Raw genomic sequence first — 16,440 nt, forward strand, 5'->3', positions numbered from 1 at the left:
GGAATTAGGGGTGAGGTGGAGGCCATTCCATAGATGGAAAAACACGTTGGAAACCAGTTGTTACCAATTTTGTGCCAGGCATAGTGCTGAGTGCTTTGGACACAGGCCTCATGCACAACTCCCTTCACATTGTATTCTATAGGTATAATCATTCCCATTTTACTGATGAGAAAGCTGAGGCTTGGATTGCTTAAATACTTGCCCGAGGTCACATTGGTACTAAGCTGCTGAGCTGGAATTGGAGCCTAGGTCCGTTTTGACTCTAACCCTCATTCGACATCCTATCATTTGGAAGCGGACAATCAGCTAAGACCCCCGGGTGTTCTTCTGGTCTTTTCTTCACTCTGGTGTGAGTGTGGCAGGCACAGGAGGTGGTGGCCCTGGGCCTGGTTGCCCACTTACCACATTTGCATCTTTGGGGGACAGGGACTGGGTAATCCAGTGCTGAGATCATGTCCCCAGGATTTGAGATGTTATATATCTACAAGACCCCCCACACCCCCACCTTATCCTGCGGCTCCCATATCCATCCCCCACACCTCAATCACTCCCTTGACCGCTGACACTCAGAGCTAGGGGACCGGGTTTATGAGGTGTGGGAAAGGCTACACTGGCTTCCCTCCAAGGAGACCCTGGCCCAGTTCCTACTCCCGGCTCACAGCACCCCTGCCCTCCCCTCTCCCACCTCATCCCTCCACTCCCCTTTTCTGTCCTTCCTGTGGGCTGCACCTGCAAAACGCTGCTCTTTCCCTACTGGTAAGATTTAAGATCACGGAACTCTTTGCCTGTACCTGCCTCAGGTCCTGAGCTGCCCTAGCAGAGCTGGAGGAACTGGTAATAGAAACTGGCAGGCCCTGCCCCACTGGGGCATCCAGCCAAGAAAACCCCTCCTCCAGGCCCAGGTCAGGGAAGCCAGGAGGGGGAGATGGTATTGGTTTAAATTAGTACCAATTAGACTTGCAGTATGTTGGGGGGAGGTGAAGGGAGTTGGGACACCTAGGATCTCCTCTCAGCTCAATTCACACCAGCATGTGACCTTGGCCAGGGCACATGGCCCCAGGGAGCCTGTTTCTGCATTTGGCATGATTCCAGGGCCCTTACATCATGCCCCCTATGACCCACCTCCTCTTGGACTATGAGCTTCCAGGCAGCAGAAGTCTCCTTTCGACCCCTGCACTCAGTGCCCTGTGCACAGCAGCTGCTAATAAATGAAACGCAAAAGGGTACTTTTCTTATCAGAGAGCCTGCGTTCCCCAGGAAGGTTGGGTGCTGTCACAGGGAGGTGGCCGAGGTGGAGGAAAGGAGCATCGGTTGGCCCAGGAGTCCAACCCGTGCCCTTCAGCGTGTGTGCCTGCCTCGGGTTCGCGTCCTTGTTTGTGGAGAAGGGTCGGAAAGGGATGTGAGGGGGCGGTGCCCAGTCCTCCTGGCGCGCCCCGCGCTGCGCTGGCCCAGCCCAGGCGCCCCGAGACTGCGGACCCGGCGGGACGGGAGCTGAGCGGCTGCGGCGCGCGAGCGCACAGGAGGCCCGAGGCGGCGGTGAGTGTCCCGGGGCCGGGAGGGCGGGGGCGCCCCCTCCCCAAGCCCCCCCTCCCCCTGGCCTGAGGGCGCTGTGGAGTCACCCCAGTCCTGTCCGCTGCGCCCACGACTTGGAGCCTCCCCGCGGGCATCTCCCCAGCCCTGCGGGTCTCGCCACCGCCAGGGGGTCCTGGACGCGAGCCCCGCCAAACGGGGGCCCTCCGAGGTGAGCCCCCGCCTGCGCAGCAGGGTGGTCAGGGCTCTGGGGGCGGCTGGATGCGTCCCTCTCCTACCTGCCCCATCCCCACTCTGGGCCTCTGTCCAATAGCCTAATTCTCCTGCCACTCCCTGGAGGGGTGGCACGTGCCTGCTCTGTAAACCGGGGGCCCGAGGATAAAGTCATAGTTCAGGGCCATCTGCAGAGCCCCCAGGAGGTGCCAGGCTAGCTCTGGGACGGGGGTGCGACAGGAGGGGTGGGTCACACACGCACCACTACCCGCCTTTTGTCCTCCTCAGTGTGTCCTGCCCCCAGGAGTTGCTGCCGGCCCTGGGCTCACTGAGAGCAGGGCTGTCCCCACACCCTCCAGCCCCCGGGGAGCCCGGGCTACACCAGCGCACCCGCCCCCGAGCCAGACAGTGGGAAACACTGCGCACGCTTGTCTCCTTTGGTGCTCCCAGCTCTACAGAGCGGGCACTGAGAGGTCCCGTCACTTGCTTGAGGTCATGGCAACCACAGGTGGAGTTACCCTGAAGCTAATGAAGTGTAAGTTTCAGACCCTTCCAAGGCCCCCCACCCTATTTTGTATTTGTACTTTTGTATTTTCTTTTAATGACTCCCTCCCCCAACGGTATGAGAGTCTCAGGCCCCACAACAAGTGATGTCTCTTGGTACCTCCTCTGTCTGCCGTCCTCTGCCACACTGTCCGGGTCTGTGTGTGTGTGTGTGTGTGTGTGTGTGTAGGCCTGGCAGGGAGGGAAGGGCACCCAGACCTGGTCAAGGAGCTCCCATGACACACCATGATTCTTGGCTTCCCAGGACTCCAAACAGCCTGCCCCCTCCCCCATCACCCACCCCCTTTGTCTGCTGTGGAAAGAGCCAGCTTAGGCAGAGCCCTCCTGGGACCTGGGACCTCTCTGTGGGGCTCGGTTTTGCTCATCAGAGGAAGGGGTGGTCATTGACCAGGGGGAAACCAGGCAGAAAGGGGATGGAGCACAAGAGGCTCTGGAAAGCTGCCGGCTCCTACAGCCCGTCCAAAGTCCTCTATTTGCCTCCCTGCCCCTCATGCCATCAGCACACACCACCACGGTGCCCTGACATCCCATCTTTACAGCTATGCACCCCAGTTCCCTTCCAGCTGCTGCATCTTCTCCTCACAGCCAAGTTGTTGATGGGTTCTGCTTCCCCACAATCCCTGCCTCCCAGGGTCACTCTTCACCCCCGAGAGTGCCTCCTGCTGTCCCACCCCCCATGCTGGGGTTGTAGGCCGCTGCTGCCAAACTGATTCTAGCCCTGCTTGACCTCACACCAGCCTTTGACACAGTTGGGACACTTCCCTACCCCTTGGGGTTCGTGCCACCCAGCTTCCCTTCCACCTCCCTGGCTGTTCCGCCTCTTGGTCCTTCACTTCCCTCCACCCCATCTACTCTGCTCAGATGGCTCTCCTGACCTCCCACTACTCGCTTCTCCTGGAGGCTTTGAACCCCACCTGATACCCACAGTGCCCTGCCTTTCTCTACCCCAGACCACTCCTCAGAGCCAGGGACCCTTGATCCACCACCCACCTGGGCATCTCCCCTGGGCTCCCTTGGGACATCTTGAGCCCTCCCCCCCACCCCATCTAGGACTGAGCTCTGTCATGTTCCTTGCCCACTGTTCCCATTTCACTCAAGCCCCTCCCTCGACCCAGTTACTCAACCCTGATTCCCTCAACACCCCAACATCCAATCCAATACCAGCCCCGTTGATTTTGCTTCCAAAATCATTCTCTAGCACCTGTCTGTTCCCCTCCATCTCCTCTGTCACCACCCTGGTCCCAGCTACCATCAACTCTCACCTGGACAACTGCAGTGGCCTTCTTGCTGGCCTTCCTCCTCCGCCCCCCATAATCCACTCGTCTTGGGAGCTGCTATTATAGATGGGACTAGAGTGCTTCACTCATGAAGACCCTTCAGAGCCTCCCACCGCCTTTAGGATCAAATACAAGCTCCTGAAGCCCCCCCTCCCCCCGCCCCCGCAGGCCTTGCCACTCTGTGGCTACACCAGCCTTCTCTCAGTTCCTGGGCTTTGATGAGCTTCTTCCCACCTCAGGGCCTTTGTCCTTGCTGTCCCGTCTGCCTGGAATGCCTTTTCTCCCACTCTGCCTGGCAGACACCTCTTCAGCCTTCAAGTCTTTGCTTAAATATGACTTCCCTAGGGAGGCCTCCCGCCACCACCCTGTCCAAAGACGACCCCCCCCAACACACACTCCCTCCAAATACCCCATATATTTCCTTCAGAGCACTTATTGTCAGCTCTAGTTTAGTCTTTACTCGTGGGGCTATTGGTTTCTGTCGGCCTCCGCTACCAGGCTGTAAGCACCCCCAGGGCTGTTGACTTTACTGTCTGTGTTGTTCTGCATCTCTACGCTTGGTACGGTGCTAAGCACCCAGTGGGCACCCAGGAGCTCCCTGTTGTGAAGGAGAGGAGAGGCGAGGCTGTCCTGTTGCCATCTGGCCAGCAGGTGGCCTCCCAGGACAGAACTCCATGGGTCCTCCCATTCCGGGACTGCTCACCTGGTCTCTGGGCCCCTCAGCTGCTGGAGATCCAAAAGGCAGGTATGGGAGCCAGCTTGCCCTCTGCACTTCTTCTTTTTTTTTTTTTTTTTAAAGATTTTATTTATTTATTTGAAAGAGAGAGAATGAATGAGAGAGAGAGCACATGAGAGGGGGGAGGGTCAGAGGGAGAAGCAGACTCCCTGCCGAGCAGGGAGCCCGATGCAGGACTCGATCCCGGGACTCCAGGATCATGACCTGAGCCGAAGGCAGTCGCTTAACCAACTGAGCCACCCAGGCGCCCCGCCCTCTGCACTTCTTTGAGACTTGTGGCTCCTCGTTGTGTGTGCGTGTGTGTGTTTAAGATTTATTTATTTGAGAGAGAGAGACGGTGGGGGGAGAGGGGCAGAGGGAGAGAGAGAGAATGTCAAGCGGACTCCCCGCTGAGTGAGGAGCCCGACATCAGTGCATCTCACAACCCTGAGATCATGACCTGCGCTGAAATCCAGAGCGGGGTGCCCAACCGACTGAGCCACCCAGGCACCCAACCCCCTTTATCTTTAAGTATTACATCATGGTTATTTTGGCCCACATCTCCTGCAGAGGTCTAGTGGCCGCTTAGACCAGAGATTGGATCTAACCCCATTTCCCCCTTGGCGACAGTGCAGAGCTCCAGAACCAATGACTAGTGGGAAACAAGGTGACTTGGCCCTGGGGAGAGGCCGTCCTCCTGGTGGTCAGTGTGAAGGCTTTGGAGCTCAGTTGCCTGGGAGGCTCTGTTGCTTACTTGTTGTGAGATTTGGGGCAAGTGAGTTAACCAATCCGTGGCTGCTTTTCTGGAAAAATGAGACTAGCCCTTGCCTCATAGGGTCATTGTGAGACCAGACTGAGGAAATCCGTGGAAAGTATTTAGAATGGTGCCTGGTGTGGAGTGAATGCTCAGTGAAGGACAGCTCAATGGAACAATTCTTTACCCCCTGCCAGAGCCCCTAACCGCAGGTGCCGGAGAGATTGCCCACGGTGGCCCTGGGCAGCCTCGCACGTGCACACAGGGAAGGGTACGGGAACAGTATACAGCGCTCCCAGCCGCAGCTCGGGCAGGCCCAGGTGCCTCCCATGCCAGGATGGGGGAGCCCAGCAGATGCCCTGTCACCTTCCTGACACTGTGCCCCCTGTGCTCAGTGCCACTGGCTTGACAGGACAGGTTGCCATGGCAGCCGGGGATGGGGCCTGCAGGGCGGACAGTGGCTGGCCTTGGCCGAGCTCTCTGGCTTTTTAGAAGGGGCTGGCTTCCTGCCAGAGCCCAGGCCCTCCTGCTGCCCAGCCACCCCGCTGGCTTGGGCAGCCATGGCCACACCCGGAGCCCACTCCAGCTTCCCTGCCCTGGGAACTGGGAAGCTGAGCCAGCCCCGGGCACATGCCCCTTTTGCCCATTCCTCACACTCTACTAGAAAGGTCTGGTGTGCGCCTTTCTCCTCTGTTCCATGGTGAACCCCTCAGGAGTCTGGGTTGCGCCCAGCACATAGTGGCCTGTCTGGCATGTTTGTGGGATGGCTGAAAACACAAAAAAATGAATTCCCTCTCACCACCTAGAAGAGAGTCACGTTGCGAGACATAATCTGACCTGCTCTAGAGATGGCGTGTTCATCCCACAAAGCCTTATTAAGTGGCTACTACTATATACCATCCTTTGCTCTGGGTGGAGCCCAGATCTGAGTCCAGATGGACATGTCTCTGCTCTCATGGAGCTGACAGCCTCGGAGGTGGGGGAACATAAACAGCCGGTGGTGATGGGTGCCGTGCCGGGGATTATCCAGGGCTTGGCAACAGCGAGGGAATGAGCTGGTGGCTTCAGGTGGGGTGGCAGGGAAGGCCACTCCAAGGAGGCCACACTTGAGCAAAGGTCTAAGCAGAAGGAAGGAAGGCCTGGAGGAAGAGCATTCTAGGAAGAGGGATCAGCCAGCGCAAAGGCCCTGAGGAGGTCCTGTGGTTGGCCCGTTGGAAGAACTCAAGCAAGTTAGGCTGGAACTCAGTGGGTGAAGGGGCTGAGGAAGACAACACAGTCCCAAGCTGCTGGGCTTTCACATCAGGATGTGTGCGTCCCTGTAACCCCTACCTGGAGCAACACGTGGAACATGCTCAGCACCCCAGAAGGTTCCCTCAGGCCCCCCCACCCCAGGCAGTGTCGCCCCTCACCCAGGGGTGACCACTCTCTGACCTCGACCGTCACAGGCTAGGGTGGCCTGTCCTAGGACTTCAGTTTGGTGGAGGACATCTTCTGCCACCTTCTCATCTCTACCTGGCTTCTCTCACTCCTGGAGTCTGTGGGATTCGCCCAGGATATTGTATGGGTAGTTCATTCATTTTAGTTGCTGGGGGTATTCCATTATGAGAGGACACCACAGTTTGTTTATCTACTCTCCTCTCGATGGATGTTTGAGTTGCTCCCAGGATTCTCAGCTGGGGTTGGGAGTGGGGGTCTGCTGATAGGGACCCCGTGCTCCAGGGCTGCCACCAGGGAGAAGGGAGGGGAGAGGGGGCTTTGGGACTTTAGGGCCACCCCCCTGGGGCTGTGCGGGGTCTTCCCCTCCCGCACCCTAGTCTTCCTTCCTCAGAGCTGGACCTTGAGACCTTGGGGAGGCATTTGGTGTGGGTGTGGCTGACTATCATCTCCATTCCATGGGTTGTCCTTTCTAAAAAGTTGTGGTAAAATACACATGATCTAACATTGATCATTTTAACCACTTTTAAGTATACGGTACAGTGACAGCAAGTACATCTTCGTTGTGCAATCATCACCACCATCCATCTCCAGATTTCTCATTATCCCCCAGTGGAACTCTCTACCCATTAAACACTGAGGAGCAGAGGCTTTTGGAACAGTGGTTTTCCGAGGGGAGGCGGGAGGTGGCCTTCCCTGAGTGATGTGGGGGAAGCCAAGAGGAAGTGAGAGAGGGTGGAACAAAGGGATTTGTGGGGCAACCAGGGCCCCTGAGTGGAACACTCAGCATGCTCAGCTTCAAGACCCTGCTGGGGTTTTCCTGACTCCTGCACTGGGCTCTTCATTTCCTTCCTGCCCCCATCCTAGCTGCTCCCTCTCTCCCCCTACAGGCACAGAGGGCGTTTTAACCCCTTCACTGCCTTGTGCCAGCAACAGTTCAGCACTGCACCCGCACAGGCTGGGAGGTGGCTGGTGGCCCCACAAGATTTGTCTAGAGGTTTCTAAATGTCAGATGTCAGCTAGGTGTGAGGTCAGAGCCAGGAGACCAGCTTCCTGGGGGGTAGGAGGCGTGCTGAGTGGTGAGAGAAAGAAGGGCTTCATTCTCTTCTTAACCCCCTTGGGAAGGAGCCTCCTGGGGGAGTCTGGAGGTACAATATAATTAAGGTTTCTCCTGGTTCTGGAGGTTCCCACCAGCTTTGAAAGCCCTGGGGGTGTTAACAGCTGAAGACATCTGGGGTTGGAGTATGAGATGGGTATTTCTCAAATATTTGAAAGAAAGAGGTACTTAGTGAAATGTGATCTGGTGCTCCCACAGGGTGGGGGGAACTGGACCCTCTGAGGACTGAGGGGAGTGTCTGGGAAGGGGGTGTCAGATTCATGTTAGGAAAAAGACGAAAAACGTCCTCATGCCAGTCACAGTTCGGCAGGGAAGACTCCCTTGGGACCTCACTCCCTGTCCCTGGGAGGATTACAGTCGGGTGGCAGTTTACTGGCTGGACACAGGGCTCTGGAGTCAGAAAGGGCTGGGGGCCATTGGGTGAGTTCCTCAACCTCTCTGTGCCTCTGTTTCTTCATAAAATAGGAATAGTAATGGGATATACTTTTCAAAAAGTGAGGAATGAGGTTGTGGATATGAAGTTTAACACAGTGTGGAGCACTTAGAAAGCACCCCGTGAAGGACAGGGGTAATTGTGGGGAGCATTCTTGGATGAGGTGGTGGGGTTCCATTAAATCCTCACCAGGGATCCTTCAGCCCTGATGTTCCATGGAAGGGGAACCACGGGGCTCATTCTGACAGAGTTCAGAGTTGTCTGAGTTTGTCACCTGCCACCAGATGTCCCCCTACCCACCACAGATGGGATGTGAGGTGAGTACCTTGTGTTTCTGTGTAAGACAAGAGTTATTGAGTCCATTTGACAGATGAGGCCAGAGAAGTCCCTTGACTTGCCCAGTGTGGACGTGGTGAGGCAGGAGCTGGGTTAGGGCCTTGGGTCTCCGGAGGCCTGGTCAGGGCCTTGAACACCCGACCTGTCTGGGCAGGGCCCCTTGGTTTTCCGCTGAGCTAGGGGGTTTGCCTGACTGTCTTGCTGGGAACAAGGCTGGGTGAGGGGCACCAGGCATGGTTTTGAAGGAAGCTTCCTTCAGGTCTCAAGTGTGGAGTTCTCTGTCTTTGTCCCAGGAGGAGCCCCTGCCCAGGGCCTCTTGTGGACCTGCTATCGTGGACAGAGCCTGGCAGGTTTTGGCCTCAGGAGAGCCATCCTCAGATGAGTGATGTCACCATCTGAGCCTCATTGCTTTGGGGGGTGGGAGTAGTGGCTACATCCCAGTGTGGCTGAGAATAACCGACATGGTACATTCGAGAAAGCCCTTTGTAACCCAAAAAAACCCATAGATCTTGGCCCCAATCTTGGCATATGGTAAGTACTCCTTGTTTTCTCTGCCGACACTGCCTCTCACCGAGGGAGCCGCCTCCCTGCAGTGGTTGCCAGGGAGGCCTGGCCAGTTACACATGAATTCAGGAAGCTGCTCGTACATGCCATGGCCCGGGCTGGCATACAGACATGAACGGGGCACGTTCCCTGCCCTCTGGGAGCCCACTGCCTGGTGCTGGGACAGGCGAGCCACGACCCATGGGTCCCGCTGGGGGTGGCGGCCTTGTGGAGGGGCACTCCGAGCTCCCTTCCAGAGACCTGGCTGCCCCCGGTGGCCACCCCTTCAGGGTCCACTGCTGCCTTCACACGTAGGCTACCATCCGCCCAGGGCTGCTCCCAGAACGTGGCCGAGCCCAGCTGACACATTAGCTGGGCCACGCTTGCCAGAAGCAGAAGCAGGACTGCTTTACTGGGTAGCCTTTGCTTTGGCCACCCCCTCGGCCTGGCCGCAATGCATTCAGGCCTGTGCCAGGTCTTGGGCTCTTCCTTCCCACCCTCCTTCCTGCAGCACCCTGCCCCCCACCCCCCACAGGTGTCAGGCCTGCAGGGCACTCTGAATACTCTCCCTCCTACCCCTGCCTCTCCACCCAGTCTTTCACCTGCATTCCCCCAGTAAGCCTCTGGCATGGCTAACTTTGCCTTGCGGTCTGCCTTCCAGGGGTTATTACTGACATCCAGTATAAAGTGGCACCTTCACTCTGGGTGGCAGGCCAGAGGGGACCTCAGATGTCTGTCTCAGATTGCTGGAGTGTGGGGGCTGCCAAGTGTTGTGGATGGAGAAGGGTGAGCTCTGAAGTCAGGCTGCCTGGTGAGAATCCCCTCTATGCCCCTTACCAGCTCTGTGCCCTGGGCAGGTTAGTTCACCTCCCCGAGCCTCAGTTTCCTCATCTGCTAAAGGAGACCAGGATGATTCCTGCCTCATCGGGATGGAGGCAGCCTTCAGTGAGTTAATGTGCACGGACTGTGACACAGAGGGAACGCTCAGTGTCTGTCCTTCCCTGTAGGAGGGAAGACGGTGCAGAGGAGGGAGCAAGATGCCATCTCTGAATCTGCTGTGTCTAGCTCCAGAAAGCACCCTGGGTTTGGTGGAGGGGCTGTATGTGCTTCTCTGAGCCTTGGCCAGCACCTTTTTTTTTTTTTTTTTTAAGATTTTATTTATCTGTTTGAGAGAGAGCAAGAGAGAGAGAACAAGAGCATGAGCACAGGCAGAGGGAGAAGCAGGCTCCCCGCAGAGCAGGGAGCCCGATGTGATCCATCCCAGGACCCCAGGATCATGACCTGAGCCGAAGGCGGACGCTTAACCGACTGAGCCACCCAGGCGCCCTGGTATTGACTTTCTTTTTTAAAAAGATTTTATTTATTTATTCATGAGAGACAGAGAGAGAGACAGAGGCAGAGGGAGAAGCAGGCTCCCCACGGAGCAGGGAGCCCGAGGTAGGGCTCGATCCCAGGACCCTGGGATCATGACGTGAGCCGAAGGCAGACGCTTAGCCAACTGAGCCACCCAGGCGCCCTGGCCGGCACACTCTTAAGAGGACTTGGCACCACCCGGCGCCCTATCAGCTGCAGGTGGGAGTGTTGCATTGGTGCTGATGGGTGGGGGAGGCTGGAATCTTAGCACAAGGGCAGGTGGCTGAGAGTTGGAATGGCCGATTGCAGCTGGAAGAACGCCTCAGAATTATTGGCCCAGTGGTTCCCCAAACACCAGACGTGACTACAGCCTTAGAACCAGCCAGGGGGGTTCTCCCAGTCTCCGGCCCTGGAGATCCTAGCGTAGGAGGACTGGAGTGGAGCCTAAGGGTCTGAGGCTGAACCTTTCTCGCTGGTGATTCAAATGGGCACACAGGCAGGCTGGGGAACGACTATCCAGTCCTGGCCTGAGATTTACCCCTGACTGCCAGGACAGTGAATGCCTGTCTCAGATGGCCTGCGGGGGGTGCCTGAACGGGCCCCCCAAGCCAGCCAAGCTTCAAGGGCCTCCGGTTTCTGAGAATATGCTTGGTGTGCCATTATGCTTCCGAGTTTGTTTTGGAGAAGAACAGCCTCTAATGAGCTGGCCTGTTTCCCTGTGGCTTTGAACTGCCCAGGCCCACTGCTGGGCGCCTCCAAGACCGCAAAGGGAGAGTGGGGTGGTGTCTGTCCTTTCTGAGAGGCCTAGTTCTAGGCCATCACAGACAAAGAAGGAGACTGGGTCAGGTAGTGAGTTCCCAGTCTCTGGGAACAGTCAAGTGGAGGCAGGGACCACTACCTTTGGCAATTTCATACAGGGAATCCTTCCATGTCCCGCAGGGTGCACTGACTCGCCCCTTAGGCTTTGTTCCTGTAAATTGCCTTTATTACATCCATTGTATCCTGATGTAGGTGGGGGTGCAATGGTGTGATGTCGAGGGGTTGCCTTAAAATCCTCCAGCAAGAAAAGCAAAAGAGAAAAAGAGACAACAGGAGTTGGAGCAGGGGTGGCAAAATCGTGATAGTTGTCCTATCCGGATGATGGGTACATAGAATCGAGTGTACTCGTCTCTGTTTTGGTGCGTATATAAAATGTTCAAAATAAAAACTAAAAATGACTTAGTTATCAGAACGTGTCCTAGATGCACGGGGTAAAAAATTCTACTGTACAAAAGGATAGTGAGTGGAAGGCCAGTCGGTTGCCCTTCCTTGGGCCCCATTTCCCCTTCGAGGGCTGAGCCCCCTTCCCAGCATCTTCCGTAGCCTGTAGACACTGAGGGTGGGTATACAAATCTATGAGCTCACTTTTAAAAATTATTTTAAAATAGATAACATATCTATGTGGAACAAAATTCAAATCCACAGGAAGGTGTATAGCAAAAAGCATCCCTCCTGTCCGAGGCCCCAGCCACCCAATTTCCTGGAGGCAACTAAAGTTACTGGTTTCTTACCTGTCCTTCAGAGACAGTCAGTGCGTGTGTTTGTGTGTGCGTGCATGTGTGCATAGCTTCTCGAGTGTTAGAATATTAGAGATTCTGTTCTGTACTTTCTTCCCCTGTTTCCCTCCCATTGCCTCCCCTCCCTCCTTCCCCTCCAACTTCTGCAGAGTTGAGTGAATGATTTTCCTGAACCCACAGCACCTTCTCATCATTGATATGCACGAGGCTTTTCTCTTGTGTTGTTCTCTTTGTTTTCCCTTCATCTTATTCCTTTTTCTCATAAGCACCCATGGGAGTTTGACAAATGTTTTCACATAATGTACATATCCTCACTCTGATATTGTTCTGTGTATAAGCATTGTTGCTTTCCATCCATGGTATTATGTGGCCAATCGAGCTCCGTTTCTTAGTTTATCCCAGAATACTGCATTTTCACGCTCGCTCCCCATTTCTGTGTGTACACCTGGACTGTTGAGTGTAACTTGCCCAAGATTCCATGGTTGGAATCCATGTGACTTACCCATTCCTCTGGAGACGGGCCCTGATGCTGACTCCGGCCCTGCATTGTCACGGACAACCCTGCCCTGATCGTCCGTGTTCATGTCCATGTGTGGACGCTGCTCCCAGCTCTAGACATCCTTTCCCATCAGCCCACATACATCTGCCTCGTATTTTAAGACATCGGTGTGGTATTTCCTGTTTCTGGATGCTGCAGAGTTTAGCTAGCCATCAGCTGTCTGTCCACAGACATTTTGCTTGATCCCAATCTTTCACCACCATGAAGTGTGAGCACCCTTGTCCAGTTGTCAATCTGTGCATGTGTACAAATGTAGGGGAAACTCGTGGGGGTGCAGCTGCTGAAGTAGAGTCTGTACAGTAGTTGTCATATGGACAGACGTTGTCGGGAGGTGTGACAGTGCCCCTTTCCTGCCGCCACTTCCCAAAAAAAGCTGTCTTCTAGCACTAAGGTTCTTTGAGGCTCAGACAGGGTGAGTGACTGGGCTGGGATGACACAGCTAGTGAGTGTTAATACTGAGACTAGAGTCCAGGAGACTGAGCCAGGGCTAGTGATCTTTTCAAGGCATTTGGCTGGCTCCTGTGTGTCCCGAGCTGCTTGGAGCCGGGGACCTTCCCTGTAAGTCTAGGGGCCTCCGTCTCTCCTGGAAAGGATCTGGTAAGCAAGCATTGCTCACTGGTCCACTGAGGGGTCGGCCCAGGAGCTTGCCACTCGGAGGTCCTGGGAAGATGCTGTGTCAGGCCTCTGTAGCTCCCTTCACCCCCGCCCTGCCCCCACCTCCCCTACAGCATCTTCATAAATGGCTCTGTCAGAGTGAGGCATCCTTGGGAGCCTGAGTGATGTTGCTTGGAGACAACTGGGCAACAGATCTGGGTTATTTAAAGGAGAGAGAGGGAGGGAGGGAAGGGGTGACAGCCTGTTTATTCAGGAGTGGATGATCTCCCTGCCACAGGGTTTGGCAGACCCCCTCTCAAGCTCCCCCCACCTCCTGCCTCATTATTCCCAGTGTCCAGGGCCTGGGATTCTGCAGTGAGACCCAGCAGAAGGCCACTGAGAGCTCCCTCTTGATAGCAGTAGGGCAGGGGATTCGCTGAATGTTCTAGGGAGGCACTAAGCAAACGCTGGCTAAGGAAGGCAGAAGAGGGAAGACAGGGAGGCAGAGGAACAAGGCCTCGGAGGGAACCTTCTGATGATGTTAGTAGCCATAACAACTAGTATGTATTGAGCTTCCTCTCCAACAACTCATTTTTAAGAGCTTTAAAAAGCCCTGTCGAGGTAGATGTGACTATTTCCATTTTATAAATGTGGAAACAGAGGCTCAGAGGGGCTCAGAGGTCACACAGCTAAGAAGTGGCAGAAACTGAATTTAAACTCAGATCTGTCTGATGCCGAAACTGGAACGAATCCCTGTACGTGGCTAGAGTTGGTAGGGCCCTGGCAGGGCACCCACTGTATCCTGACCTGGAAGGTCATGCTGAGTGCCCCCATCCCTGCTCCCCCAGCACCTGGGTCCCACCGCCCCTCTGCCGAAACACCGCACTGGGAAATGATCAGTTCCCTTGTCTGCCTCTCCCACTGGTTGGTGAGCACCTAGGGCAGGGTGGGATCTTGCTTATCTCTGAGCCCAGGGTCAGGCATATTGTAGGTACTTAGAGAACATGGTCACACGGAGCTCAGATGCCTGAGACAGGGTCCTCACTGTCAGTCTGACGGCCCTGCAGAGCCCGAAGGACAGTGTCCTCCTCCAGGGCGTCCCTGCCCCAGCTGGACCGACCTGGGCCCTTCAGCATTTTGCTGGGGCTGGTTTCAGATCTGCACCCTCTTGCTGTCTTGCTGGGATCCAGCTTCCAGGTTCCTGGGCAGGCGTGGTCTGATCAGCTGGGAGCCCTTCAAAGCACAGGGTAGAGTGGTGAAGGCCTCTGGGTGTGGGAGCAGGGGGTGGGTATCTGGCCCTGGGTGGTCTGGGATGCCCCACTAGAAGGAATTTAACTCTTCAGTGCCCTAGCTTTTAGAGAGAGGACAGCTCAAACTGAGCTAGGCCTAATTCTGGTGAGTAGGATGGGAGTAGGGAGGTGGGGGCAGAATGGGGAGGGACAAGTCAATACATGCGTGGGTCCTGGTCTTGTGCTGTAACAAAAATGTCAGCCCCATAAAAACAGGACCTTGTTTGCCTCATTCCCTGCTCAGAGCCTACAACAGGGCTTAGCATAGAGAAGGAGCTCTGTAAATGTTTGTTGACTGACTGATTGAGCAACTGACTGAATGAATAAATGAATGAAATATTTGTTGAATGAAAGAACCAGGATTTCTTCTCCCTTTTCTCTCTTCTTCTGATGGAGCACTCTCTCTGTTGTTCCTGAGGAATGTTCTGGAGACAGAATGACCCTCCTCTCATATATCCTGGGCAGTCTTCAGTTAGGCACTGAGTGGTACTGGGGGGAGGGAGGGGAGGTCCCCCTGCCCTTGGGGACAGCATTTTCACACTGTAGGTCATAGGTAAAATCAGTTTTGTGTACCGCAATTGGCAAAAACAAAAAGAAACAGGACAGGATAGACTAGAAAGGATCAGAATGCATCACACACAGAAGGCTAAGCATTTTGTTGTGGCACACACACATTTTCATGGCTCTGGGTAGCTGGTGGTCCCAATGTAAAACGTATTTCTTACTTCGAGTCTCAGTCACCAAAATTGGAATCCGATGTGTGAATTTCAGTCATGGTAGATCTTATTCTTGAACCTAGACGTGGAAGAGTATAAGCAATAAAATTAATGATCCTGCTGATAAGTATGATGCCAATTATTGAACATGTGTCCCATGCCAGGTAAGGGTGCTCAGGTCTAGGGCCCTGCACAGAGGTGAGGGGGAAAGAATCCAGAGCAGACAGAGATCCTGTTAGCAGGGAAGACTGCCTGGAGGAGGTAGAACGTGACCTCGGCCTTGAAGAACCCCTCTGCCCTGGCAGGTTCAGGGCTGGGTCAGAGTGCAAGCTCGGGTGGCACTAATAGGAACGCTAGAAAGAGGTGCCATCGGTGAGCTCTGGCTGAGTGCCAGGCACCCCTTCATTCCTCCAGACACTCCTGGGAGGCAGGAACCACTCACATCATTTTACAAATGAGGAAAATGAGACTCGAAAAATGTGGGGGCTTTTAGGGTAGGGAACGTTATGGAGGCTAGATCCAGGGCAAGTCTGCCCTGCTCAGAGCCCGCGTCTGTATAAGGCCTGGGCCATACATGGGAGGGGCTTGAACAGAAGGGGGGTGCTGGGTCCTGGAGATGGGGCAGTGGGCCTGGAAGGCCAGGCAGGTGCAGCAGGACCCCAGATAGCCAGGGCAGGTGGGAAATGGTCTAGGCTGGGACTCAGACAGCAGCTGTGATCACCTGAGGCTCAGAGGCTACCTGGCTCAGGGGAAAGACCGCAGACTCCAAGACACCCACTCAGCCTGGAGGGCCCACGTAGGTCCCAGGTCTCGACCAAAGCAGTGCCCTGGGGAGCAAGGCTAGGTCGGCTCCCTGCTCTGACTCTGTCCTTGTCTCGGGCCCAGCTTCCTACGGCCTGTGGTGGGCTTGGCAGGGAGCAAGAAGCAGAGAAGAGCAGGAGGGCCTGTTTCTCATCTTTCATCAAGTCTCATCTTTGCTAGTTTGAACTCAGCTCCTCTGCTTTCCGGCGAGTCATTTGTGCCTGTCAAGGAAATAATTCTTGGCTCTAGTGTTCCCATGAGGGAACTGGGGTTCCCGCAGCTTATGTTTCTGGGCAGGGACTGGACGTGGGAGTTCTCTTCCAAGAGAACCAGCACCTGGCTTGCTTGGGCAGAGGGGGCTGTGGAGGCCACAGACAATCCTGGAAGTGTGACTAGTGGGGTTATTGGCTATTCTGTGTAGCTTTGGGCTGCGATAGGTTGGTTTGTGTGTGTGCGACACATATTCACGTGTATACACATGCTCACTTGTGTGTCCACTTCACGCCCGTTGGACACTTGGGCCCACGTGCCTACCCTTATTCACACCCCTGCAAACATGAGCTCACACATGAGGAACACAAGCACCTATGTATGCACACACAAGTGCACACATTTGTACAGGGCCATCCGTGGGGCCCCGGCATCCTTTAGATGAT

General features: G+C 55.3%; 1 protein-coding gene across 2 annotated transcripts in view; it reads left to right on the top strand.

Annotated features, from left to right (window-relative positions):
* The first annotated feature begins 1,219 nt into the window (after positions 1-1,219).
* Positions 1,220-16,440, top strand: part of PALD1 (phosphatase domain containing paladin 1) — an 88,971-nt gene continuing 73,750 nt past the window's right edge. For both annotated transcript variants that reach the window (XM_064594755.1, XM_064594757.1), the window contains exon 1: positions 1,220-1,536. The gene's annotated coding sequence lies outside the window, so the exon portion shown is untranslated. The remainder of the gene's footprint in view (positions 1,537-16,440) is intronic.

This window comes from Mirounga angustirostris, unplaced genomic scaffold (genome assembly GCF_029215605.1).
Source record: "Mirounga angustirostris isolate CCGP_5_RB_7025 unplaced genomic scaffold, mMirAng1.0.hap1 SCAF_6, whole genome shotgun sequence".
Taxonomy (NCBI): Eukaryota; Metazoa; Chordata; class Mammalia; order Carnivora; family Phocidae; genus Mirounga; species Mirounga angustirostris.